The following is a 27,063-nucleotide window of genomic DNA, read 5'->3' on the forward strand; positions in this document are numbered from 1 at the left end:
CAGCAGCACCCAGAACCACACAGTGAGACCAGCTTGTGCACAGTAGGCCATTCTTTGAAATGCATCACATTGACAACTTTGTAATTGTTGGAAATGTTTATTTGTATCAGCAGTTTAATCTTTGTTTGATTAAATAAAAAACTGTCTGTGGATTGTATAAGCATTCTGTGTCCTTGGTCTTTTTTTTTCACGGTCAGAAATATAGACTTTAAAATTTCTTCAAAAATTTATACAAATGAACAAATTTTCTATATTCAGATTAATTAGCATCCTAATGATTTTTGTCATTATACATCTGTGATGAAATTACTGAAGGCTTCGCTCAACATGTGGAAAAACTGAATAAGTTCAAAAACAACCAACAGAATCCATCAGAAACAAAAACAAAAAAGTCAGAGAGCAGTAACCATAAATATACTACATAATATGGCATATACACACAAATAATGCAAAGTGGGTTCAGTCCCTGAGGGTGGGGTGTAGGTTAAGTCTCTTAATGGGGCATGTGAGTGTTGTGAAAAAAGAGATGCTTTTATAAAGTGAAATCCAAAATGAGCGTGAGAACCAGAGTCTACCATCCACAAATCTCAGATTTTTAGAAAAATGGTTTCAAATTTCCTGCTTTTTGTAAAATCAGGTGTTTGCCAGATTGTTTTAACATTTATACTTAAAAGTAACCTAGATTGATGTTAAATATATACAGTGGCTAAAACAAGTCTTCAACACTTCACCATTTTTTTTCAGTATCTATATATTTAAAGGTGCTATTGACATGAAATTTTCACCAGATGTCTGTAACAACCCACGCAGTCCACATACAAAGAAATCAAACCATAGATGTCTAGAAATTAAGTTATGTGTAATAATATGAAATGACACAGGAAAAAGTGTGGAACACCTGAAGAAAGGGAAGTATAAAAAAGCATGAAAGCCAAGACATCAGCTGAAATCTATCAGTAATTAGAAAGCAGTCCTGCCCCCGTCAGCACAAATTAATCAAAGCAGCTTGTGACAAATGAAATTCAAAAAAGACTAAATCTCTGAATTTTAAAGCATATAAAATAAAACAAGGAAATCAGCAACTTCCACTCCCCTTGTGTGGTTAGTAGAGTCTGCTTCCTCCTGTTCTGAGTTCCACATGGAAATAACAGTGAGCGAGTGATGTAATCGTATCATAACAGTTCTGGCACAAAAGCACTCTGTCTGGGACATGCACTTGATTCTCACCCACTCAGACACTGACATAAAATGTGCACAGCACAGTTATTTGCGCCATTTGATGTTTTTACCGTGAATCATTTTATCAGCCAGTTTTCCTTGGGGAAGTTGTGATGAACACATGAACATGTCCAATTACAAACAGTACGGGGTTGTGTGGTAAATCTGTCTGGAGGAAGCGGTTCTCAAAAACTGAATGTGCCAGAAGGAGACTATTGAAGGAACTCTGAAGGTGTTACAGGCTTCTGTGGTTGTGACTGAAGAAACTGCATAGTGCAACGTCTGTCTGCGGCTGACGTGGGGCAGAAGAATTTTGTTTCGCTCGTCCGGCTTCATGGTAACTCATGAAAGAAAACTGGCTATAAAAGTGCTTATTTACTGTAAATTCATCAAAGGATGCCAATAACTGTCATGTGCATTTTATGTCTATCTTATTGTGTCTGTGTGGGTTTCCTCCCACACTAAAATAAAAAAAAAAACATGCTTATTTAGGGTTTCTCTTCCCCTGTCTAAAGCAGCATCTATACATCCGGATTTTGTCTCCGGGCGCCGGACTGTGGCTGCTCACTGCTGCTAGTGGTTGGATTGTGTCGTACTGTAATTAGGAGGGTTAAATCCAGAGAACAAATATCATTGTAGGCTTTATTATTATTATTATTAAATTCTACTCACAACACCCCATAATGACAACATGAAAAAAGCTTATCTGAGATGTTTGTTAATTTATTAAAAATAAGAAGCTAAGAAATCACATGTACATAAGTTTGCTCAGTACTTTGTTGATGCACCTTTGGCAGCAATTGCAGCCTCACGTCTTCTTGAATATGATGTCACAAGCTTGGTGCTCCTTATCTTTGGGCAGTTTGGTCCATTCCTCTTTGCAGCACCTCTCAAGCTCCATCAGGTTGGATGGTGAGCGTCAGTGCACAGCCATTTTCAGATCTCTCCACAGATGTTCAATCAGATTCAAGTCTTGGGCTCTGGCTGGACCACTCGTGGACATTCACAGAGTTGTCCTGAAGCCACTCTTTTGATATCTTGGCTGTGTGCTTAGAGTTACTGCCCTGCTGAAAAGAGAACCGTCACCCCAGTCTGAGGTCAAGAGCGCTCTGGAGCAGGTTTTCATCCAGGATGTCTCTGTACATGTGCTGCAATCATCTTTCCCTCAATCCTGACTAGTCTCCCAGTTCCTGCTGCTGAAAAACATCCCCACAGCATGATGCTGCCACCACCATGCTTCACTGTAGGGATGGTGCCTGGTTTCCTCCAAACATGATGCCTGGCATTCACACCAAAGAATTCAGTCTTTGATTCATCAGACCAAAAATGTTGTTTCTCATGGTCTGAGAGTCCTTCAGGTGCCTTTAGACAAACTCCAGGCAGGCTGCCATCTGCCTTTTACTAAGGAGTGGCTTCTGTCTGGCCACTCTAACATACAGACCTGATTGGTGGATTGCTGCAGAGATGGTTGTCCTTCTCAAAGGTTCTCCTCTTTCCACATAGGAATGCTGGAGCTCTGACAGAGTGACCATCGGGTTCTTGGTCACCTCCCTGACTAAGGTCTTTCTGCCCCATTCACTCAGTTTAGACGGGTGACCAGCTGTAGGAAGAGTCCTGGTGGATCTAAACTTCTTCCATTTTATGAATGATGGAGTTCACTGTGCTGATTGGGACATTCAAAGCAGTAGAAATGTTTCTGTGCCCCTCCCCAGATTTTTGCCTCGAGACAATCCTGTCTCAGAGGTCTAAAGACAATTCCTTTGACTTCATGCTTGGTTTGTGCTCTGACTGTCAACTGTGTGACCTTATATGTAGACAGGTGTGTGTCTTTCCAAATCATGTCCAATCAACTGAATTCACCCCAAGTGGACTTCAATTAAACTGTCAAAACATCTCAAGGATGATCAGTGGAAACAGGAAGCACCTGAGCTCAATTTTAAGTTTCATGTCAAAGACTGTGAATACTTATGTACGTGTGATTTCTTAGGCGTTTTGTTTGTTTGTTTTTTAATAAATTTGCAAAAATCTAAGAAAAAATATTTTTTTTACATTGTCATTATGGGGTGTTGTGAGTAGAATTTTGAGGAAAAAAATGTATTTTATGCATTTTGGAATAAGGCTGTAACATAACAAAATGTGAAAAAAGTGAAGCACTGAACACTTTCTTTGTGGCGTTATGAAGTTTTTAAAGGTCCAGACTGGAAATTCCCTGTGAGTCTTTAACTGATCATTTCTCTTTTTCTGTCTTTCAATGAAACGTCATTTGGGGGAAATTCTGTAAAATATGGTGACAGTTAGTCTCACTCACACCGTTTTTTTTTTTTTTTTGCATGAGTAATTATCTGATGAATTGTTGCGGAAACAGAAGAATAAAGATCACAGACGTATTTGCATCTACTGTCAACTTATACTGCTTGAAAGAACGTAAGGTATTTGTCCTAAAATGTTCAGGGATAACACAAAACTTCAATTAGCTGTAATTTAAAATGAAATGAACTTTATCAGGATGAGTGCCATGTTAGTAAATGTTAAGCTTGAGGCGGAATTATGAAAACTATTCTTTTTTAATATATTCTAGTAATTAACCTCGCAGTTAGAGTAATGGTTCCTCCAGGGTGTCCTTCAGGATGTACTGTATCTGTGGCTGATGGCAAAGCGAGTCTACCTGGACGGCCAACTTCTAAACATCTATAGAAAGTTCATATCTGCCTAATTTATCGTGACATGTTTGTCCTTCAGGGTAAACTGAACAGGCACATTTCACTAACAAATCCTGAAAAGGTTCTTTCTTCTTTACTGCGTGAAAAACTGTCTGAGTAGAACAAAATTAAATAATCCATTAATCCCATGTCATAAATCCTAACATTTTAAATCCATTTTTGTCACGGCCACTGCTGCTCATTATTAAGTATAACCAACAATCTGACATTTACAAATGCTGTGAGGCAACAGTGCTAACCACTAAGCCGCTGTGCTGCCCAATAAATAATGAAAATAATCCTGGTCATCTTCCTAGGGAGGACTTCCAGGCACATCCAACTGGGAGGAGGCCCCGGGGAAGACCCAGGACATGCTTGAGGAATTATATTATATGAAGCCCTCTGGATCCCTGGGTAGAGTTAAAGGACTCGGTTGAGGATAGGGAAGCGTGGGATGAGCTGCTTAGTCTGCTACACAGATAAGTGGCAGAAAATGAAATGGGGAGGAAAAAAAAAATCAATATTATGACCAGTGGTTGCGTTTAAATTGCCCACACACAGGGAGAAGGGGTGTGGTGTATATCAGGCCATGGACACACCCACATTTCACCTGGTCAAGTGAGACAGATAGCTACTTTGGGGCCAGGGGGATTATTGACTGGTTGTCTGCCTGGATCTTTGTAATCCAGGACCCATTGCTGTAGGTTGGTGGACGTGGCAACTAGCAGCAGCAACACCTACAGCAGCAACACACACTCCCAGACCCGAAACCTGTGCAACTCTGAGATCTGCACAGAAAAAAAAAAAAAAAAAAAAAACGGTCGTAGAGAGATGTTGCACACTTGGACCAAATCAACGGGACTTTTCAAGCATGCATTGGTTAAAACAACAACACTTTACTGGTCATCACACTGGCTGCCATGTTTTGGTTCTCTGAAGGACCCCTCCAGCCCTCTTAGCTGCCCTTAAGGTGCCTGTGTCCTGACATCCATTGTGCCTAGAAAAAATACATCAAAGCACTGCTGCCAAAGTGCACAAAGCAGACAATAAGCAACAGTAAATATTCCATCATAACAAATGAGAATGAGGGGTGCCCTTATTTACGTGACTGTGGGTCCCACAGAGACAGACTTTAATTTCTACATAATGCAGAAATGATGTCGGTAACCTCTTAAAAAATAAACAGACCTTTGCCACTGTGGCTGAAATAACCTGAACTCCCCTTTGAGGCATTAATGGTGGGTCATGTGTATGGGGGGGGGGGGGAGTTAACAAATGTTAATAAAACTGGCTTCCTGGGCAGTACTTTGGAATTATTTATTCAGATACAAAAACCTCATTAAGTATATGACACAAATCTCAGTTTCAAAATAAAAAACAGGGGAATCACCTGCTGGAGTGATTTCTGGAATGTCTTTGGACACCACTGCTCTAAGTCACCAAACCCAAAATCAGATGACTCTATCCCTTGGTTTCTCTATCTTGTATCTCTGTTTTATATCTTTTATTGCTAAAAACTGAATTTAGGTAAATCGTATCTTACTTTCAACTGCCCCCAGGCCCCATTGTGGATCCTGTCACGAGCCACATACATTTTACACCAGATGACCTTCCTGATGCAACCCCAGAAGAAAAACGCGTGCAACTCCAGGGCCCGGTTTCATAAAGCAATCTAATTTTTCAGTCTAACAAACTTACCTAGTCGATTACGGTTAGTCATCCAACATTATCTGTGTAATCACCCTTTCACATCGATGGCTAAACTTGTAGATTGGCCATCTTATGTGAGTTGACAGTTGTCATGGGCATAACAGACTCACATGTGCCATTTTTTCATTAACAGCTTTATTAACATTTACACACTCATACAGACTACTGAATGACATGCTTAGCACTTAGCCTAGCAGTTTCACGCTTCATTTTTTCTTCTATTTTTTTCTGTCCAGCCTTTTTGTCCACACAACGCTGCTCAGTGTAATTGTGATGCCCGGTGGCTCGTGTGAGTACTGTCACAAACACAGCATGACAGTCTTCTGCTACAACCATGACCAAAAGTGGAGGAAGCTCTCTTTTTGACAAATTCTGAATTTTTGAGGATTACATGTGGTGTGCCCCAGGGTTCAGTCCTTGGGCCGTTACTGTTTCTGTTCTATATTAATGATATAGGTTTGGTTTCCAGGTCTGTGAGCTGTATTTTGTTTGTTGATGATATGACTGTGTTTGGTAGTGGGGACATGATGGAGAGGGAACTACAAATATTTAAATACTGGTTTGATTCAAATAAATTATTGCTTCATTTGGGTAAAACAAAATGTATTATATTCGGAAATAAGCCCAGGAACTTAAGTAGAAACTTATTATTGAATGATGCTGAAATTGAAATAGTAACCAACACCAAGTTTCTTGGAGTTTTTAATCGATGATAAATTAAGTTGGAAAACTCATATAAATTATGTTAAATCCAAAATGTCAAAAGTTATCACGATTCTGTATAAAGCACAATATTTCCTCTCCCAGCATTCGGTGGTTATGCTGTATCATTCCTTGCTTGTCCCATACAGGACCTACTGCATTGAGGTTTGGGGAAACACATATAAAACAAAATACAAACTCAATATTTCTGTTACAAAAGAAAGTTATAGATTTACAAGTAAAAAACCATATTGTGAGCCAACAAACCCACTGTTTGCTTGTTTACACATTTTGAAATTTTGGGACTTGGTTGATTATATTATGATACAGACCATGTATAAAGTTAACAATAAACTCTGACCTCAACATGTCCAGGAACTGTTTAAAATGACGAAGTCCTGTTATCACCTGAGTGGAACATTAGTATTTGACAGCTTAAAGATTCAAACTACTGTAAAAAGTGACTGCATCGCCGTCAAAGGTGTTAAAATCTGGACTAACTGTTCTGATAGTATTAAATTATCCGGTACTTTGGCACACTGGACCAGCTCTACACGCTCCATCTGGTGCTCGAGGGTTCATGGGAGTTCACCCAACCAATCCACATGTGTTTTGTGGATCTAGAGAAGGCGTTCGACCGTGTCCCTTGGGGCACCCTGTGGGGGATGCTCCGGGAGTACGGGGTCCGGGGTCCTTTGCTAAGGGCCATCTGGTCCCTGTACGACCGCAGCAGGAGCTTGGTTCGCATTGCCGGTAGTAAGTCAAACCTGTTTCCAGTGCACTTTGGCCTCTGCCAGGGCTGCCCTTTGTCACCGGTTCTGTTCATTATTTTTATGGACAGAATTTCTAGGCGCAGCCAGGGTGTAGAGGGGGTCTGGTTTGGGAAGCACAGAATCTCGTCTCTGCTGTTTGCGGACGATGTGGTTCTGTTGGCTTCATCAAATCAGGACCTTCAGCGTGCACTGGGGCGGTTTGCAGCCGAGTGTGAAGCGTCCGGGATGAAAATCAGCACCTCCAAATTCGAGGCCATGGTTCTCGACTGGAAAAAGGTGCTTTGCCCTCTTCAGGTCGGTGGAGTGTCCTTGCCTCAAGTGAAGGAGTTTAAATATCTCGGGGTCTTGTTCACGAGTGAGGGATGGATGGAGCGTGAGATCGATAGACGGATCGGTGCAGCATCTGCAGTGATGCAGTCGCTGTATCGGACCGTCGTGGTGAAGAGAGAGCTGAGTAGGGGGGCAAAGCTCTCGATTTACCGATCGATCTATGTTCCGATCCTCACCTGTGGTCATGAGATTTGGCTCATGACCGAAAGAAGGAGGTCACGAGTACAAGCGGCAGAGATGAGTTTCCTCCGCAGGGTGGCTGCGCGCTCCCTTAGAGATAGGGTGAGGAGCTCGGTCACTCGGGAGGAGCTCGGAGTTGAGCCGCTGCTCCTCCACGTCGAAAGGAGTCAGTTGAGGTGGTTCGGGCATCTTTTCCGGATGCCCTCTGGACGCCTCACTGGAGAGGTGTTCCGGGCACGTCCCATTGGGAAGAGGCCCCGGGGAAGACCCAGGACACGCTGGAGGGACTACATCTCTCGGCTGGCTTAGGAACGCCTTGGGGTTCCCCCGGAGGAGCTGGGGGAGGTGTGTGTGGATCGGGAGGTCTGGGCGGCTTTGCTTGAGCTGCTGCCCCTGCGACCCGACTCCGGATAAAGAGGAAGAAAATGGATGGATGGATGGATGGACGGTACTTTGGCTGGCTTGAAAAGACTTTATAAAAACAATATAATTCCTTATTATTGTACGATAAATTAGGTTAGCTGACTGTTACTGTTCTTCTGTTTTATCTGTGCATTATACTGCTGTTTGTTCTGCTGTGTACAGATATTTTAATTAACTGATTAATCTATATTGCCTCTGCTGGTCTTTCTTGTCTTTTTTCTTTTCTTTTTTTTTTTTTGGTATTTGTTGTTATGAGTGTACATATGTGTATATAGCAACTGGTGTAGGGGTGGGTGCTTTTAAGCTTTTGCTTCAGCCTACACCCTTTCAGCCTCACCAAACTGGGAAATTGTTTGAGTTTTTGTTTTTTTTTTTGTTTTGTTTTGTTTATGAGAGATTCTTTTGTTAAGTGTGTGTGTGCGTGTGTGTGTGTGTGCGTGTGTGTGTGTGTGTGCGCGCCCCGAAATGAAAATTCATTCTTTTGAAGGAATACGAGCGACGTAGGGGTGCTCTTGAGTGTTCCATCAAGTGTTGGTATGTGATAGCCGCCATTTTTTGAGGTAAGACTGAAGTTTTGTAGACTAAAATAAGATTAGCCTACTCTGTACCAGGCTAAAAACTTTAGTCAGATAACGCAAAACTTTAGCCGACTAAGTGCTTTGTGGAATGGAATGGAATGAGATTTATTATCATTGTCATTACAAATGCAGCAATAACGAGATTACGTTTACACTCCAATTACCTCAAAATACAGCAATTAATCCACAATAATTACTTGTTTACCATAATAATGGCACACATCAAAATTAAAGACAACACATATACATTTGACATTGTTTATGTGCTCTAAATTTGAAGTAGTCCGTCATCCGAATTGAGGCAAAGTGGGTGAAGGCTGCAGCAAACGTGAGTCGCGCCACCGTCAGCTTGGGGGGAACGGGGACCTGCCGCAGCTAAAACCGCGCAGCCCCCGGAGGGGAGAAGGAGTGGCTTGAGCAGTAGCTGGGATGGGGTGTGTGATGGGGGCAGGAAGGGACGTAGGGGGTGAAGTGGAGCATGCTTCAGTCTTTGTCCATGTGTGAGTCTGTCCTTGTACTGGAGAGATGAGGAGGCAGCCAATATTCCCCAAGGCCGTAGAGATTCTTCTGGAGGAAAACAATGGGGCATTTTGTCTTCCAAAGGCTGATAAGCCTGCCATGTTTGTGGTTGAGCAGTGAAAAACACAGTTTCAGCTTCACATGAACAAACCAGATCCCAAATTATGAAAATTCACCAGCCTCTGAAATCTTCACCTTCTCCTGCAAGGTGCGCATTTGCTCCGAGATGTTATGTTAATTTGCATCAGAATTCAAGGGTTAATGCAGTGTGAGAATGCATCCCCTTGCCCAACTCATTAATCATGACGGACAAGCGAGGGGTCATGGTTCTGGCAGCAGCCGTCTTGCCAATTTTCCGGTAGGTCAGGGCAGCACATAAGCCAATAAGTACCAGCCCTCCTACTGTGAAACCAAATATGAACAAATCCTCGACGTCCTCCACAGAAAATGGCATAAAGCATGCGACACGCCACATCTCCCAGGCGTTGGGAACATAGCCCGTAGGGTAAGTTCCATCCAGGCACGCAGGGTCCCCCAGCCCTGAGCTTTTTGTAGTAAAAATGGTGTCAATAGCGTTCAGAGACCAGCTGATCAATTCCATGGTTAATCCAATATAGTTTGAAGAATTCACAGCCTGGTGAAGTTGGGACTTTGAAGGTTGAAGTAGAGATAGAGGAGAGAGGGGGAGATGTGACCGCCCTCGCCGGAGTCCTGAGCCAGAATTGTGCAACGACTAACGTCAAAAAATTAGTCAACTAAATGAGTTTATTCGACTAAACAAGATTAGACTTCTATATGAAACCGAGCCCTGATGTTCCTACATGACCTCTGAACCAGTGAGCAATCGGGACGTAGCATGCTAAACCTCTACAAGCTGACGCAGGAGCCATGCACAGACCAGCGTGGATGAACGAGGCAAATTAAAACTTTCATGTTTTTAAAAAAGTAAATAATTTGGTTCAATCATAGCATTAGCAAATTTAAAAACAAACATGCAGGAAATGTATAATTTTTTTTTTAATAAGTCATGTTATTATATATTGTAAAACTGAGTTTTGAGTGATGCTTGTCTCATTCAGACACCTTCAAATCACTTTTCACTTCTTCAAATTGGGCGTTAAGCACAAACATTCATAAGGTTTGACTTTGATCCTTCATTGATTGTCTGTCACCATTTTCTTGTAACTTTCAGCCACAATTTCAAAGCTGGATTTTGTGTAAGAATCATTTTGAAGTTGGGCTTTTTACAGCTGTTTGCCACAGTGTTTGGAGGCAGATGGATTCAGTCTGGGATCTCAGGACGTGCATCAGCTGGTCCTCTGGTTAGAACCTGCAGCCAAAACTCTTACTCCTTCTGGCTTTTACGCAACTCAGTGACCTGTAGGTTGTGCCTGAGGTGAGATGTCCAGAAAGCGAGTTTCCAGGGTGCAAAGGGTCAAAGATAGTTCCACTGGTATCCTTGTCCTGGAGGTGTAGATCTTAGATTAGAGGGGAGGGAAGCACCAACACTTTGGTACAGAGGTTTCAAACCTGCTTGCAAGAAGTTAACGACCCCATAATTCATTCTAAAAAAAATTATGACATCTAGGCTTCTGGGTGGTATGTTTAACCCGTGACAGAAACTCCAAAAACCACTTTCTTGCGTAAATGTAGTTTATGTTTGGTTGTGAGCAATACGTAAGGAGCTCAGGAGGTCATGGGGTATATTTATGACCTGTCACTGATGGGCAGAATAACTGCAATGATCCCTTCTGGAAAGAAAGTTTCTTCTTTTTTTGTAGGACTTTTTACTGTATTACAGTGGGGCATGTTAACCCCAAAAACGCGAAACAGCTGCAAATCGGTAACAGGGCAGATATTTGTAAAATGCCACGACAATTGTGCCTTTTATGGTAAAAGCACCAAATTTTTCACAGATATTGTTTAATATATTATAAATTTTGACATCACATCAAGCTGAAATGTTTTAATTTTTCAACACTGTTGTTTGTCAGGAGGAATTTGTCCTTCTAGTAAACTTTCGTATCTTAAACTTGAGAACTGTAAAACTAAAAAATACTGTGAGGTCAAAGGTCTGCGTGCCAAATCTCATTAATTTATGACATTTATAATTTTTTTTTTTTTTTTTTTTACTGAATTTTGAGTTTCAAGTAGGAAATATACTAGAAGCCATGAAATGCTCACATTGCCCACTAGATGGCGACAAAAGCTGATCATATTTACGGAAAGTCTCGACTCTTTATTTGTTTGAGAAGTTCATTTTGGCAAAAAGAAGATGAGATGACAGCCATAAATCAACTTTAACTTGTGTCCCTGACCTTATGGACAACTCACTTGTTTTAAATCATATAATTATGGTTTGAATGGATTCAGCATGTAAGAAAGCAGAAAACGACACTTCATTTGTGTTTGTATGACGCCACGGCTGAAAGCTATGTGAAAAAACAGTGTTTAATGTTAAAGTGCCAAATTTTGTACATTGCTTGATATACTGTATAATAAAACAATTTTTATATCATGCCATGCTCAGTTTTATCCTTGCAGATAATAAATAGTAAAATCCAAGGTGGCTGCCATGCCTTTCCAGAATATCTTCAAAATGCTCTGTCTTTATTACTCTATGTCGCCTATCTACCCCTCTGTTATTCATCGGGAAAAACTCTGCACTAAATACCTGAAATGTGAAGCTGTGGAGAACTGCTGGAATTACGTAAGGTGTTTGAGCGTCGTGAATCACCTGTTTTGTGCTTTTCTGGAGAAAGTTCAGATAAATATGTTGATTTTTTTTTTTTTTTTTGGTCCTTTTTCTTTGATTGTGCGTTGGCTCAGTGGAAGTGCAGAACCTCATGTGATGTGGTGAAACCACTCCTTCAGCACTCGGTTGGTCAGTTTCCCTCTCAGGAAGTCCCCTTTCTCCTGTTCACCTTCACACTTTTTCTCTTTCTCTTCTGCTTCCCCCTTTTCTTCCTCTTGCCTCCGGTCACGCTCTCTTCATTTCTCCTCCGTCATCTCTTCACTGTTTCATGTTGCTGCATGTGCTCGTCCCTAAATGAAAGGCGTGGAACTCTCTGACGTGTCTCAGTGATTCTGTTCATGATTTTTGATTTGACTGAATAAACCGTTGGACGCTCATATGAAGTCGCTTTATTGGCATTATTTAAGTTGGGGGTTTTTTTATTGGCTTTTGTTAAAATAATTGTCCTTGTTTGGTTTTCAGGCCACTTTCTGTGTTCAAAATCATCTCGCTTCCTCTGACACCAATCCACAAAGGGTTGACCCAGGACATTGTGGATTGGTGTCAGCGGAACTGCCGCCAGATCAATGCGGGGAAAATCAAAGAGCTGGTGGTGGATTTCCACCGACACCGGTGAAGATCCAGGGAACAGATATTGAGATAGTGAACTCTTACATGTACCTGGGTGTTGACCTAAACAATAAACTGGACTGGTCAAATAAAACAACTGTACTTTATGCGAAAGGCCAGAGCAGACTCTACCTGCTGAGGCGACTCAGGTGCTTTGGACTGCAGGGGGCGCTCCTGAGGACCTTCTTTGACTCTGTAGTGGCATCAGCCATTTTCTACGGAGTGGTCTGCTGGAGAAGCAGTATCCCAAGTGCTGAGAGGAGGAGACTTGACAAAGTGATTAGGAAGGTCAGTTATGTACAGAGACGTCCCCTGGAGTTGGGAGAGAGGAGGATGATGGCTGAGCTGTCATAATAACTTGCAGTAGTAATTTATACACTCAAGTACATCACTTGAACACTTGTGCAATATTACAAATCATTTTTTTCTTGCTTGTAAATAGTGTATTCTACAGTATATATTGTTATTCTGCACAGAACTTGACTTACATGTATTTTTGGTATTTATTGTCTTTTACCTTATATTTGCATACGGTGCACAGCTGTTCTGTGACTGTCCCTTTGCTGCTGCAGCCTCATAAGTTTCCCCATCATGGGACTAATAAAGTGTTATCTTATCAAAATATTATCAGTTATCAAGTTGTTCACCAATGAATATGGCTTTTTACACCCTTCAGAAAACCATACACCCTGAGGCCGAAGACAACTTGATAACGATTTTATCATATACAGTGGTCCCTCGTTTATCGTGAGAGTTACGTTCTAAAAATAACCCGCCTTCGGCCTCAGGGTGTTGTGGCTGGTGTGCCTGGCTGGCTTTTGTTTGTCTTCTGTTTCTGTCTTTTGGTTTTCCTTTCAGGTGGTGCGCGTTTAGGACTGAGTGGCTGTGTGGCTGAGTCATCAGGACCTCACCCTGATCACCTGAGGCTGATCATGTGCAGCTCGTCAGGACTCACAGCTGTGGTGCATCTACACGGATTGGAGCATGGTGGCATTTAAGTCTGGAGTACACAGTGTGTATTTGCCAGAGACTCGACCTTGTGACCAGACGGGTGAGATCGTCGTCTTGAGAGCCATCTCATCATCAGTGGATGCAGAGAACGTCCAGGTTTGATGCATGGTCTGTGAAAGAGGAGGGGGTGAGGTCTCACGCTCGTCAGCACACTTCCTGAGGTACGTTAGGTTTTGTGACTAACATTTATACAGTCAGTAAATGTGGTGTCTCTCACACCTTATTATATTGAGCTGTTATGTTAGTCGTTTAATCAGCTTCCACTGCAGTTGAGTTTGTGAACAGGGTGTTCCATGCCTGCAGGGTGGGAAGCTGATTAGTAATTAAGCCAGGAAGTGTTTGCTGTTTGTACACCTTTGAGCGGTCTCTCTGTGTGTGGAGTGTGGACTCACATGATGATTTCTTCTTTCACAGACTCGGTTTGTCGCGGCCACCTGGGGGGTGTCGGCGGGGTCCTTGGGTCCGAACTGGTTCTGGATCTGGACCGTTAGTGCTGCTGGGAGCGCACCGCTTTTCCACCATGCCAGACCGCGCACTTATTTGTTATATCTTTATCACATCACTGTTATGTAATTAAATTCAGTTATCCTTTGTACCGTGCTCTGCTTATTTCATACTGGGTCCTTCAAACGCTGGTCGGTCCTCCGCCTGCGTCCAACACATAACAGTAGTCTCTGGCCAAACATCACGGACCCAGCGGTAGCAGAGACGGTAACGCGCCGGGAAGGCGGCAGCAGTCGTTCAGAAGTTATCCGGATCAGTTGCGGGTGCTCTCCGCCCGGATGGTGCGTGTTTGAGAACCCATTACTGAATACTGATTTGAGCTCTCTTGCAGCCGTGTTCCTGTGTTTGTGCCTTATCCGAGGGTCGTGGTGGAGTGTGACTGGCGACGGCTTCGCGTCACGCTCCGACCGGATAAGAAGTTTAAACGGGAGCTGCAAGAGAGTGTTTGTAATGGGTGAACGCGCACGGCGGAGCTCTGTGGCACGGGTCACTGAGCTTCCTGTGTTACAGTTGTAGCCCAGTTTCCCCGGGTGAAGATAACTACTGCGTCTGTTGTCAGCTCCGGCGTAATTTAGTTGAATCACATTTTTGGTTGTGTGTTACACACAGCTGCGCACAGAAAAGCAGCTTGAGTTTGTTTTCTCTGTTACCAAAGGGGGTTTTTATTTTCAGCACTTTGGCTCCCTCTGTTGGTGACTGAGTCACATTACCGTTAAGCTCTTAAGTTGGAACAGGTGTGTTCCATTTGTTTGAGCTTAACGGTATGAGTCACTGATTAGTTTTGTGTTGGTTCATTTTTTTGTGGGTGTTTGAGTTGGTTTTTGTGTGGGATTTTTTACACCATTAGTGTCTGGGCTCGTGACCCTGCAGTCTGTCTGGAGCATAAAAAACAGGACCCAAGTAACTGTATGTTAGTCTGTTAGTCTTTTTTTATTTCTTTTAGTTTCACCTCCCAGGGTTTGATGGGACGGTCCCCTGGGGGGTGATGGGTGGTAATTGGGTTGTTTTTTCTTTTTTCTTTTTTTTTTTTGTTTTGCCCTCTCTTCTCTGACTCCAGCCGTGTGAGCCGTACGTGTCGGCGTTGCTGGAGTGGTGCAGTTTGGTTATGCTGGGCGTTTCCCAGGTAACCTCTGCACCTGGGAGGGGGGGGGGGGGTTTGGGGTGTTGTTTTTTTTTTGTTTGTTGATTCCCTGTTCCACCTTCAGCGCGCCTTTGAGCTGTCTGCCATCGGCGTGGCTGAGGTTTGGGGCAGTGGGATATACCCGCAGCTGGTGGCTGGTTTGGAAGTCAGAGGGGTGGCGCCGTTTTGTGCCGTCTGCCTTAACCGCTGTTCCACTCCTCTTGGTTGACTTCTGGGGTATAGTCATGGTTGGTGACACTGGACGTGCTTCCAGTTTCCACTGCGCCGAGGGGGTGGGGTTGGGGTTGTTTTGTTTGTATGTCTTCTTTTTCCTTTTGTTTTTCCCCCCAGTTTCCGCCCTCAGGGCGTGACTGTGGTGTCCTCTGGGGGGGAAAGGGCTGTGGGTCCATCTAGCCATAGACGGCCGGGGCTGGGTCCGTTGGTCATGAGGGGAGGCGTCTCCTGGGGTTGATGGAATGGTCCTCTGGGAGGCGCTGGGAGTCCCCGTGGGTGACCTTGGATCCCAGAGGGACCTCGGCTGTGGTTATTACTCCTGGAGCTGGCGGGATGTCCTCTGGGGGGTGTTGGTCCCTACATGTCGTCGGGGGGGGTGTTAGCGTTTTTATTTGCAAGCTTAAGTTTGGGTTGTTTTTCTTTTCTCCTCTTCCCGGGGTTTGATGGGACGGTCCTCTGGGGAGGGGGGAGTGGTTTGGTTGTTTGTGTTTGTCTTTTTTGTTTTATGACTAATCAGACTGTGAACATGGTTGGACAAAGGCTGACTGCACAGGTTCAAGAACTCCTGGCCACACCTGTGCTAATTGACTGACAGAAACAAAGGCAAAGATGCAGCCAGAGGAGAAGACATCAACCGTTCTGTTAAATGAAGATTCTGTTGGAAGATGAATGCAGATACGGTTTCCAGCCATGGTCCCTGGAGGGGGGTGTTTCTCCTGGGCCAGGTTTGTGTGGTCGCCGGGAGGCTTCCCGTGAGGGTGGGGTGCTGTTGTGGCTGGCGTGCCTGGCTGGCTTTTGTTTGTCTTCTGTTTCTGTCTTTTGGTTTTCCTTTCAGGTGGCGCGCGTTTAGGACTGAGTGGCTGTGTGGCTGAGTAATCAGGACCTCACCCTGATCACCTGAGGCTGATCATGTGCAGCTCGTCAGGACTCACAGCTGTGGTGCATCTACATGGATTGGAGCATGGTGGCATTTAAGTCTGGAGTACACAGTGTGTATTTGCCAGAGACTCGACCTTGTGACCAGACGGGTGAGATCGTCGTCTCGAGAGCCATCTCATCATCAGTGGATGCAGAGAACGTCCAGGTTTGATGCATGGTCTGTGAAAGAGGAGGGGGTGAGGTCTCACGCTCGTCAGCACACTTCCTGAGGTACGTTAGGTTTTGTGACTAACATTTATACAGTCAGTAAATGTGGTGTCCCTCACACCTTATTATATTGAGCTGTTATGTTAGTCGTTTAATCAGCTTCCACTGCAGTTGAGTTTGTGAACAGGGTGTTCCATGCCTGCAGGGTGGGAAGCTGATTAGTAATTAAGCCAGGAAGTGTTTGCTGTTTGTACACCTTTGAGCGGTCTCTCTGTGTGTGGAGTGTGGACTCACATGATGATTTCTTCTTTCACAGACTCGGTTTGTCGCGGCCACCTGGGGGGTGTCGGCGAGGTCCTTGGGTCCGAACTGGTTCTGGCTCTGGACCGTTAGTACTGCTAGGAGCGCACCGCTTTTCCACCACGCCAGACCGCGCACTTATTTGTTATATCTTTATCACATCACTGTTATGTAATTAAATTCAGTTATCCTTTGTACCGTGCTCTGCTTATTTCATACTGGGTCCTTCAAACGCTGGTCGGTCCTCCGCCTGCGTCCGACACATAACACAGGGTGTATGGTTTTCTGAAGGGTGTAAAAAGTCATATTCATTGGTGAACAACTTGATAACGGTTATATCATATACAGTGGTCCCTCGTTTATCACGGGAGTTACATTCTAAAAATAACCCACGATAGGCGAAATCCGCAAAGTAGTCAGCGTTATTTTTTACAATTATTATAGATGTTTTAAGGCTGTAAAACCCCTCACTACACACTTTATACACTTTTCTCAAACAGGCATTAACATTTTCTCACTTTTCTCTCCTGTGTAAACACTCAAAGTTCAAACCTTAGTAGAAAAAAAAATAGAATGTTTTCCTATAAATAATTATGATGGCTTTTAGAACTAACAAATTTAATTTTAACGATCAACCTCCGAGGTTGGACATGTAAGAAATTATTAATAGTGACTCACCAGTATTTCACAGTTCCTCTGACCGTGCCTCTTCGTCGTGGCGCCGCTCCGCTGTCTGGATTGGCTGATTACTCGGGTGGTATGAAAAATATTACCCATCCGTGTTTCATCCAGGCGCATTGGCGTATCATTTATAGGTATATGATAATTAATTATATTTCTTATGGTTAATTGAATATCTAGTTAATCTATAAAATCAGAAAATCACAATTTCTCACACTAGGTACAAAGAAAACCTGTTTGAACCCGATTTAATCAGGTTTATTATCAGCTCACAATTGTTATAGTCTATTTTTGGACATAAATAAAGCATTAAGATCACTTGTCCTTTTATAAAAGTAAAAAGTAAGTCCCTTCGGCTGCTGCCTTGTTTGCACTTGGGGTCACCACAGCAAATCCAAGGTGGATCTGCATGTTGAATTGGCACAAGTTTTACGCCGGATGCCCTTCCTGACGCAACTCCACATTACATGGAGCAATGTGGCAGGGGTGGGATTTGAACCCGGAACCTTCTGAACTGAAACCAAGCGCATTAACCACTTGGCCACCACCCCTGCTCGGCCACCACCCCTGCTCACTTGTCCTTTTATAGAATAGTTTAATTTAACCATTTTTTAAACAATTAAATTACATTTTTACCTGAGGCCAAGATATGGCCATCGGGTATTGCGAAGACTTTGCATCTGTCCCTCCGTCTGTCTGTGCTCAGCATAAGTCCAGTCCTATTACTGCCAGGGTCTTCAAATTCATAGGGAACATTCTTGGGACAGAGACCTTGGACAAGTTCAAGATGGCTAACCGTGACCTATTTTAATAGGTCAAAAGGTCATTCCTGTTTTTATGCTCATAAGGCCAAGGGTATTTTAGCATTGTGTTATTTTTACTTTTTAATCTCAAGCGTTTGTTCAAAAAGTATTAGTACCCCTCAGGCTTTTATATGTATTTTTTTACAACACCAAATCAAAATAAAAGCAATTGACAGTCATAAAAAATTTTTGCTATATTATTATTATGTCGTAAAGTATAATGTTTAATGCCAGTTAAAGTCAATATCTAAAACACAATTGAAATTCAATAAAGATATGAAAGAATGGACAGGGTACATGTACAGCGCCTTGCAAACGTTTTACACATTTGAATGTATTTATGCAATTTAAAACACAAATGTTATTGAGGTTTCTTTATATTAAAATTTCCAAAATTATCTTCCTTAAATTCAAACTGTTTCATGGTCTGCCTCTCTGTCCTGTTTTTAACCCTGTTTGTCGCCGTGTGTGTCTTGGTGGCTTCCCTCAGTAGTCTTTTTTGTGTGGTCACTCAGTTTTGATGACTTCACACATATTTTCCATATGTGCCATACTGTTTGTATTATTTATTAATTGATGTAAATCAGTTATTAAGTATTATTATTAATATGTCCAAGACATATTCAGTGACTTGGAAACGTTCATGAATCCATCCCCTGAATTGTCTAAAGAAAACTGGCAATGAAACGGATGCTTTACTTTTGTTATACTAAAGGGCGCATTACTTATGCAACCCATTGTCTCGGCTTTGATATTTGTTATTAAATTTATATCATGTTTTAGAGATTTGCTTTTGAGTTTAAGGAGGATCATTTCAGAAATTTTAATATAGTAAAGCCTGAATTACTTTTTGTGTTCAAAATGGCGTAAAGACTTCAAAATGTGTAAAAGCCCAAGGGAATGAATACTTTTGCAAGGCACACACTCCTTCACATAAATTATCACTTTTAAAGCCAGCTGACTGTAGACAAGATGTGCCTGATTTGTAGTTTTAGCACATCAACCACATTTGCCTTGACAATTAAAAAAGTAATATTTGCGTAAAGCTGAAGCTGTATCAGGAATTTGGTCTGCAGAGAAATCCACATTAACTTCCAATGTAGCCACAATAATTAGACATTCTTTTACTTTTGTCCAAAGCGTCCTTTGTGTGTTTTGTGCTTCTCCTACCGAAAAGGTTTTCAATGTAAGAAGTTGGTGTTGCAAGAGCTTATTGTTGGACCTACAGAAGGAAGAGGAAGTTCGTAGAAACTGTAACTCACAGCTGTCAAACTATAGGAGTGTTGGTGTCAGAGTGTGAACAATGAGCTGTTAATTTGTGTGAGTGGAGCAGCGCTCAGATGGTCAGTGCTCAGTTAAACATTTGGCAAACATTCAGTTGAATTTCTGTTGTCATTTTGGATCACTGATTACAGTCTTTAGTTCAGCTTCTGCAGCAGCATGGAAGGTATTTATCAAACCTAAAGCAAAGACATGCTCTGCACGTGCACATCATAAATATGTTTTTGTGCTGTTGTGAAAGTAAAGTAACACGTTACAATCCCCTTTGATTTGTGAGAATTCCTTTTTTGAAAAATAGCTCTGGAAGGAATGATTGAGACTCACCGCATTACTGGTTACCTACTACTCAGATTTGATCAACAAAAACAAGCATAACTCAAAGTTCTTGTTCGACACAGTGGCAACACCTATTCAGCCACCTGTAAGTCGCTCTCCTTTTACAGCACAAGATGGCTTGGATTAGGTTAAACATATCCCAGCATGTCTTAACCCAGCCACTACACCCTGCTATTGAGGTGGGTGTCATTACTGAGGTATTACCTAGATTTAAAGAATTTGATAGTATCTCACTCAGCGTTCTGATGAAACTCGTAATGTCTACAAAAAGCACAAGCTGCTTGTTTGATCCTATACCAACAAAACTGTTTAAGGACCTGTGGCCCACTCTTGAGCCGACTGTGCTCAAGACTGTGCTCGTGGACTATCTTACTAATAATAATCTCTTTGAGCCACTGCAGCCTGCTTTTAGAAAATATCATTCCACAGAGACAGCTCTCACTAAAGTGATGAATGATCTTCAGTTTCAATTTCAATTTAGTTTCATTTATATAGCACCAAATCACAACAAAGTTGCCTCAAGACGTTTTACACAAGTAAGGTCTAACCTTACTAACCCCCAGAGCAAACACACAGGTGACAGTGGTAAGGAAAAACTCCCTCTGATGATTTGAGGAAAAAACTTCAAGCAGACCAGACTCAAAGGGGTGACCCTCTGCTTGGGCCATGTTACAGACAATTCACAGAACAAAAATGCAGGAAATGTTGCCAGTGTGCAGGACAAGAGGGTACAGAAACAGAAAACAGACACCACACCCATCTCTGGATGGAGCTGCACCTTAAACAGAGAGAGAGAGAGAAACAGAATCAGGCATCAGAAAGACAACAAATACAGTATAATTTGTCAGCATTAAGCAACAAAAAAAAAACAAAGGAAAAGGTGATCGCCGGCCACTAGCCCTAAGCGTCACTAAAAGACCCGGAATTTAGATAAAGTTGAGGCTGTGGCATGCATTGTTTCCTAATAAAATTAATTTATAAGAGTAAAATGCATAGTAAGATACTATGGCAGTATGCTAGCCATACGAAATGGAAAATAAGTGCGTCTGAAGTCTGGACCTGAAGGTCTGTACAGAATCTGACTGTTTTATTGATGCACGGAGATCATTCCACAGAACAGGGGCACGATAAGAGAAAGCTCTTTCACCCTAGAGACACAGAATAATCCTGCACCTTGAGAACACAAAGCCCGGGCCGATACGTAGGGTTTAATTAGGTCAGCTAAAGTAGGGAGGTGCCAGTCCGTGAACAATTTTATAGGTCAGTAGCAGAACCTTAAAATCTGATCTCACAGGGACAGAAAGCCAGTGTGGGTGTACTGTGGTTGAAATTTCTGCTTCGTGTCAAAGGTCTGGCAGCAGCATTTTGAACCAACTGGAGACCACTAATGTTGGACTGCACTAAACCAGAAAACAGAACATCGCAGTAGTCCAATCTAGAAGACACAAACGCATGAATCAGGGTCTCAGCATCAGCCATAGACAAGATGGGACAAATTTTTGCTATATTTCACAAGTGGAGGGAAGCAGTCCTCGTACAAGCCCAATTCCAATGAAGTTGGGACGTTGTGTGAAATGTAAATAAAAACAATACAATGACTTGCAAAACGTCTTCAACCTATATTCAATTGAATACACCACAAAGACAAGATATTTAATGTTCAAACTGATAGACTTTTTTGTTTTTGTGCAAATATTTGCTCATTTTGAAATGGATACCTGTAACGTTTCAAAAAAGCTGGGAAAGACTGGGAAACTTGATGAATGCTCAAAGAACACCTGTTTGTAACATTCCACAGGTGAACAGGTTAATTGGAAACAGGTGTGGGTATAAAAGGAACATCCCCAAAAGTCTCAGCCATTCACAAGCAAAGCTGGGGCGAGGATCACCACATCCAGAAACGCTGCTGCCTTCTCTGGGCCCGAGCTCATTTGAAATGGACAGACGCAAAGTGGAAAAGTGTGCTGTGGTCTGATGAGTCCACACTTCAAATTGTTTTTGGAAATCATGGACGTTGTGTCCTCCGGACAAAAGAGGAAAAACACCATCCAGACTGCTACCAACGCAAAGTTCAAAAGCCAGCATCTGTGATGGTATGGGGGTGTGTTAGTGCCCATGACATGGACAACTTACACATCTGTGATGGCACCATCAATGCTGAAAGGTACATCCAGGTTTTGGAGCAACACATGCTGCCATCCAAGCAACGTCTTTTTCAGGGACGTCCCTGCTTATTTTCAGCAAGACAATGTCAAGCCACATTCTGCACATGTTACAACAGCGTGGCTTCGTAGTAAAAGTGCGGGTACTAGACTGGCCTGCCTGCAGTCCAGACCTGTTGCCCATTGAAAATGTATGGCACATTATGGTTTTGGCGACCCCGTTTTCTGTTCGGGGTCACCACAGCGGATACAACGAGATCCGCAATGATATTTGGCACAGGTTTTACGCCGGATGCCCTTCCTGATGCAACTCCAGTGTTACCTGGAGAAACACACACAGCCGCTGGTGTTCCAAAGAGGTCTCCCATCCAAGTACTAACCAGGTCCCGCACTGCTTAGCTTCTGAGATCTGATGGGATCAGGCTGACACAGAGCAGATCGGCTGCTAAAATGTGTGGCGCATTATGAAGCGCAAAATGACAACGGAGACCCCGGACTGTTGAACAACTGAAGTCATACATCAAGCAAGAATGGGATGGAATTCCACCTACAAAGCTTCAACAATTAGTGTCCTCAGTTCCCAAACGATTATTGAGTGTTGTTAGAAGGAAAGGTGATGTAACACAGTGGTAAACACACCACTGTCCCAGCTTTTTTGAAACATGTTGCAGGCATCCATTTCAAAATGAGCAAATATTTGCACAAAAACAATAAAGTTTATCAGTTTGAACATTAAATATCTTGTCTTTGTGGTGTATTCAATTGAATATAGGTTGAAGAGGATTTGCAAATCATTGTATTCTGTTTTTATTTACATTTTACACAATGTCCCAACTTCAATGGAATAGGGGTTGTAATATTTCTAATGTGGGGGTCAAAGGACAACAGAGGATCAAAAATTATTCCAAGGTTCCTCACTTTGTCAATGTGATATATGACACATGGACCTAGGTTGGACCAAGAACCATCATTTCAGTCTTATCAGAATTTAAGAGTAGGAAGTTGCTAGACATCCAGGTTCTCACTGATGCAAGGTAATCTTCTAAGGATTTTATGTGGATGAGATTACCAGCAGTTAACGGCATGTATAACTGAGTATCATCAGCATAGCAGTGAAAGATAATCCCAAAACGCCGCAATATGTGCCCAAGGGCTGCTATATGAAGGGAGAAAAGCAGGTGACCTAAGACGGACCCCTCTGGATCCCTAAATTGCATGTCACTCGGGTTAGAGGTAGTGTTACTGTATAAAACACAGGAAGAACGATTGGTCAGGTATGACGTCAACCATGCAACAGTCCAGTAATCCCAAAATGATTCTCCAGCCTATCAAATAGAATATTATGCTCCACGGTATCAAACCCAGCACTGAGATCTAACAGCATCAGAACTGTAGTGGTGTCTCAATCCATTGTAAGCAGAAGATCATTCACCACTTTAGTGAGAGCCATCTCTGTGGAATGATATTTTCTAAAAGCAGACTGCAGTGACTCAAAAAGATTATTCTCAGTAAGGTGGTCCATGAGCTGCTGTGAAACCACTTTTTCCAGAATTTTAGTGCAAAATGATAGATTTGATATCGGCCTATACTTTTTCAATACACTTGGGTCAAGATTAGAGTTCTTAAGTCATGGTTTAATCACTGCAGATTTGAAACATTTATGAACAGATCCAGACGTTAATGAGAGATTAATTTCCAGCACAGTCAGCCCAAGAGTGGGCCACAGGTCCTTAAACAGTTTTGTTGGTATAGGATCAAATAAGCAGCTTGTGCTTTTTGTAGATGTTACAAGTTCTGTCAGCACGCCTAGTGAGATACTATCAAATTCTGCAAATCTAGGTAATACCTCAGTAATGGCACCCACCTCAAAAGCAGGATGCAGTGGCTGGGTTAAGGCATGCTGGGATATGTTTAACCTAATGTCTTCTATTTTCTTCTTGAAGTAATCCAAGATATCTTGTGCTGTAAAAGGAGAGCGACTTACAGGTGGTTGTCCATGAATAAGTGTTGCCACTGTGTTGAACAAGAACTTTGACTTATGCTTGTTTTTGTTGATCAAATTAGAGTAATAGGTCGCTTTGTAGCCAATAGTGCATGCTTGTAGTCTAATATAGCATCACGCCACACAAGGTGGAATACTTCTCATTTTGAACTACGCCATTTCTGTTGTAGACCTCTAGCCTTATGCTTAAGGTCACGCAAGCAATCATTGAACCAAGGTGACTGTGTTTTGGGGGAGCATGGTTTTAATAAAGGTGGTGCAATCATGTTGAGTGTATTTTTGAGCGCTGAGTTTAAACTATCAATAAACATGAAAGCTAAGATATCAGGCAGTCTAGCTTCGAGTTCAGTTGTAGTTAAGGAGTTGATGCATCACTGCAGTGATTAATAAGGTTGCTGTTCCACTAAACATGGCAATGACACTAAACCTAACAAGTGAGTGATCAGAGACCACAGATGCCAGAGGCATGATGTCAATATTCGTGACAGTAGTACCATGTGCGAGAATGAAACCCAGGGTATTTCCACTATTGTGCGTTGAGTCCTGAATGCATTGCTGAAATCCTAATGCATCCACAATTTCCATAAACGATTTGCAGAGGGGATCAGAAGGCTTATTTATATGAATGTTAAAGTCACCAATGATCAGAATATTATCTGTACTAGTTGACAAGTTAGAGATGAACGCACTAAATTTATCTAAGAATTCTGAATATGGGCCAGGGGGCCTATGTACAGTGACAAAGTAATACGGCTGATTTTTATTCTTCTGACCATGGCAATACATAGCATCGTGGGCAGAGCTGAGAATCAGATGCTCAAACGAGTTATATTTGTGACCCCCTACAGCTAATAAGCTGAACCTACATTTATAAATAAGAGTAATACCCCCGCCTTGCTTTGCATCATGAGGGACGTGACTAAATGTGTACGCCGGTGGGCATGCCTCCTTTAAGGGGAGAACAGCTGTCGGTTTAAGCCAGGTTTCACATAACCCAATCATATCTAAGTGATGATCCATAATTTGATCATTAATCAATATTGATTTTAAGGACAGTGATCTTATGTTAATGAGACCCAGACTAAGTGTTGTGTGGGCCGCCAGAAGAGGAGGTACTGCTGGCCCACCACCAGAGGGCGCCCTGTCTGAAGTGCGGGCTTCAGGCACTGGAGGGCGCTGCCACCTTCCAAGAGCGGCCGGTTTGACAGCTGTCACTCATCGGCTATGACAGCTGTCACCAATCATCTGCGCCTCACCCCGCATAAAAGCAGGACGACACCTCCACCACGTCGCCGAGATATCGTTCTTCCAAGGAGGTAACACTCTCAGCCTGAGAATTCCTAAACGTTGTTTGTGGATACATTGTTTGCAGCTGTTTTCCTGAAGGACCGGCGTATGCTGCGACTGCTTCGCTCTACATTCCACCAGATAAGTAATTAGACAGGAGCTGCACGAGCGTGTGATTAGAGGTGGAGATGGAATAACCACCATCCTTGTTACGGGGTGCACACACACCCACACCTGACTGTGTTTGCTCTTCGCCAGCAGTACCAGATCCGACACGCGGAGACGGTGGCCACCTGGGGAACTCGGGACCTGGCGGCTCCAGTATCCTCCTGGTTCGGTGGCGGAGGAAATCGTGTGGTTCCGGTTCTTCTCCAGACGGACGTCTCCTATCGTCGAGCCTGCCCACACGACACCTTTATTAATTGACCTTGTATTCATTCTATAATCTGCTGTATGTAGTTGTGGCATTCACAACAGTAAAGTGTTCAAATTTAACTTCTCCTATTGTCCGTTCATTTGCGCCCCCTGTTGTCCGTGTCACTACACTTTCACAACACTAAGGACCTCAGTGAGGTTGACAGTTGGACTGTTTGGATTTAGGGGTGGTACAAATCCATCAGACGAGTCATAAGAACGGCAGAAAAGATCATTGGTCTCCTTCTGCCCTCATTGGATGATGTTTGTAGAACTCGCTGCCTCCGCCGAGCAAGCAGTATTCTGCAGGACGGAACACACCCCTCACACCACCTTTTTTCTTTGCTTCCATCCGGGAGGCGTTATCGGGCCTTTAAAGCCCACACCACAAGGCTGAAAACAGCTTCTTTCCTAGAGCTGTTACAGAAATGAACAGACACGCCCAAGCTCCAGCTGGAACAATTGCATTATTCTAATTAGAACAAGGGCAGACATGTGCAGTATTTGTTTTTAACTATTTATCATTTTTAGGTATATTTATTACTGTTTTTAAGCTATTTAAGGGTTTTTATTAAGCTGGGTATTTTTAATGTTAATTGGTGTTTTAAAGTGCAATATGGGACATGTGCAGCATGGGATAAGTGCAATATGGGACAATGACAATGTGGGATCAGTGCAATACGAGTTATGTTTGTCTCCGAGCTTGCCCCCCCCAAGAATTTTTAATATTTATTGAGTGTGTGGGTGAGTTGTGTGTTAGGGTGGTCATTGTTTTTGAGGATGCACACAAGCAAATTTCGTTGTACTGATTGCTGTGCTATGACAATAAAGGTGATTCTAATTCTGATTCTGAGTAGCATATATAAGATGCCTGGAAGTAGGTTTAGGTTTGAGACATTCAATGCGGGTTTTAGGCAGCAGACACAAAATGCTTGATATTGCTGGAACAGCCAATGGGCCACCTTCAGTTTCAATGTCATCCAATGTAGTAATGGGTATTAAGTTTGCATAGCATAGATTTTTATGGACTTTTATAGATTTCTATAATTTTTATGGACACATTTATGGAAACAGGCCACAGCCTCAACTTGTTGAAATTCCCTCCCTGGCAGATAAACTGCACTATCACCATAGTGGATTTTCTGCACTAATTTCCCCGCTAAGATAATGGATTCGGATACTTGTTACTATAATATAAACATAGAAGAAACTTGATTGGGCAGGTGAAAGCCGGAGCGCAGCACCTTCCACCCCTGTACCATCAAGTGCTGTGTTTGACATAAAACAAGTTTAAAAGACAAAAAAAATGTAAAAGATGACCGTTTGAATCTGCACCCCCACTGAGG

At 42.7% G+C, this 27,063-nt stretch overlaps 2 long non-coding RNA genes across 2 annotated transcripts; one reads left to right on the forward strand and one right to left on the reverse strand.

The window, feature by feature from the left end:
* Window positions 1–5,394: 5,394 nt before the first annotated feature.
* On the reverse strand, window positions 5,395–25,095 carry LOC117511784. The gene is made up of 4 exons (XR_004561080.1): window positions 24,932–25,095; window positions 20,015–20,020; window positions 6,171–6,183; window positions 5,395–5,405 (listed from the first exon to the last, which is right to left on the reverse strand). It is a non-coding gene; the product is annotated as an uncharacterized LOC117511784 (long non-coding RNA).
* LOC117511785 lies at window positions 12,903–19,719 on the forward strand. The gene is made up of 3 exons (XR_004561081.1): window positions 12,903–13,004; window positions 19,477–19,479; window positions 19,707–19,719. It is a non-coding gene; the product is annotated as an uncharacterized LOC117511785 (long non-coding RNA).
* Window positions 25,096–27,063: the final 1,968 nt, after the last annotated feature.

The sequence above is a fragment of the Thalassophryne amazonica genome, chromosome 6, assembly GCF_902500255.1.
Source record: "Thalassophryne amazonica chromosome 6, fThaAma1.1, whole genome shotgun sequence".
Classification (NCBI taxonomy): domain Eukaryota; kingdom Metazoa; phylum Chordata; class Actinopteri; order Batrachoidiformes; family Batrachoididae; genus Thalassophryne; species Thalassophryne amazonica.